This window comes from Dermacentor andersoni, chromosome 9, assembly GCF_023375885.2.
Source record: "Dermacentor andersoni chromosome 9, qqDerAnde1_hic_scaffold, whole genome shotgun sequence".
Classification (NCBI taxonomy): domain Eukaryota; kingdom Metazoa; phylum Arthropoda; class Arachnida; order Ixodida; family Ixodidae; genus Dermacentor; species Dermacentor andersoni.
Genome location: NC_092822.1, coordinates 42,444,726 through 42,446,612, shown reverse-complemented (window position 1 = coordinate 42,446,612; position 1,887 = coordinate 42,444,726). Strand labels below are relative to the sequence as shown.

General features: G+C 50.0%; 1 non-coding gene across 1 annotated transcript; it reads right to left on the bottom strand.

The window, feature by feature from the left end:
* Nucleotides 1–1,038: 1,038 nt before the first annotated feature.
* Nucleotides 1,039–1,113, bottom strand: TRNAS-GGA (transfer RNA serine (anticodon GGA)). The gene has a single exon. It is a non-coding gene; the product is annotated as a tRNA-Ser (tRNA).
* Between the last annotated feature and the right edge of the window lie 774 nt (nucleotides 1,114–1,887).

The following is a 1,887-nucleotide window of genomic DNA, read 5'->3' as shown; positions in this document are numbered from 1 at the left end:
CCGGAGCAAGCATCACAACGACACAGCCAGCAGAAGCCGACGCGGGACGTGCCATATGCGGTGTAATATTTGTTGACTTATATTATTAGAGTCTTTCCAGAGTTTATTTTACTACAGGATTAGCAGTAAACAGATTCTACAGAAAAGTGGCAAAACACAGTGCGTCTTTCTCTCTCTCTCTGTCTGTCTGTCTCTCTCTCTCTCTCTCACACACACACACTGCTTATTTCATCGCTCCTCTTAACCATAGTAGGCTTGAAACCTACCCCAACCTCCTAACCAAAACAACAGCAAAGAAAAATCGCCGAGAACAGCATATACCGTCCACAGCACTGCACCGATTAGGTTAGACAGGTGTCTGGAGAGGGCCTAACGAAGCGACCCAGGAAACCATGGATGAGTGTTTCTGGGCACGCAGGCGAGGCCCCTCTCCCACAGGCTTCCCGGCGCTTCCGCTCTCTCTCTCTCTCTATTCTCGCCTCACGCCAGACAAACGAATCGCCGCTCAGCTATTGAGGGGGAAACACCGAGGCTGGCCGCAATTTGTTCCGAAGGGCCCGTTATGTGTCATGCGGCGCGCGTCGGCGTGTGTGAGAGCCATCGCTGGGCGCATAGCTCTTCTTGCCACCGTAGTAAATCGTCAGTGCCATGGCAAAAAAAAAAAAAGAAAGGAAAGAAAAAATATATGTGCGAAGCACAAACAAGAGAGGACAGAACTAGGCAGTGACTACCCGCTAGTACGCTCATTTTGCAACCGTCATAGATACGCTAAAAAGAGCAGACAAAAGTTTGGAGGACGCTTAATTAAGCTTGGCCTTTAAGAGTGGTACGCGATAACATTCAATGCTCGCTTCTCACGCCTCCTGGCAACTGCAGCCTATATAACCATAATGTGACGTAGTAGTTCTGCGGAAACCCGCAAGGTGGAGAGAAGTAATGAATAAAGGGAAAATCAGACATCCACCCGTTCGTAGTAATTGCTACAAAGGAAACCCATACGGGTTCCTCAAAGGAAAGCCTCATAGTTGAAGAAAAATTCGTCCTGGTCCGGGACTCGAACCCGGGACCACCGCCTTTCCGGGGCAGCCGCTCTACCATCTGAGCTAACCAGGCGGCTAGCAGATGGCAGGGCGAAGTCGAATTTGTCGACAACACGAAGCAAAGGCATGAGTTTGACGTTGCTACGAACGGGTGGATGTCTGATTTTCCCTTTATTCATTACTTCTCTCCACCTTGCGGGTTTCCGCAGAACTACTACGTCAACTCATGCCTTTGCTTCGTGTTGTCGACAAATTCGACTTCGCCCTGCCATCTGCTAGCCGCCTGGTTAGCTCAGATGGTAGAGCGGCTGCCCCGGAAAGGCGGTGGTCCCGGGTTCGAGTCCCGGACTAGGACGAATTTTTCTTCAACTATGAGGCTTTCCTTTGAGGAACCCGTATGGGTTTCCTTTGTAGCAATTGCTACGAATGGGTGGATGTCTGATTTTCCCTTTATAACCATAATGTTTACCGGAAAACGCTGGCGGCGAATGCTGTGCACGAAGGCAAGCTTTCTGGTGGACACGCGGCCTCTTGCGTTGGCCGCGATGCGCCGGAGGCGAGCGCCATCTTGAGGTGTTGCAAGGAACCGGGCGCACCGCTTTATGGCCTTCGAGATTTGTACGCGCCGGCGCGCGCCAATCTCAGAGGCCATGGCCGATCTATGAATGGTAGAAACGCTGAAAAGTGGGTTTGTGTTCCGAGTTTCCGCGTGACAAAATTACGTTTTGTCGCATATTCCAATTACAATCCAACACTGTCATGTCAGTAGGTTGTGTGTAAGTAGTACTTTACGATTTTTCTGATGTAGTTTACCTTCAGAAATTCAATTCGTTCAGCAACTTTCTTG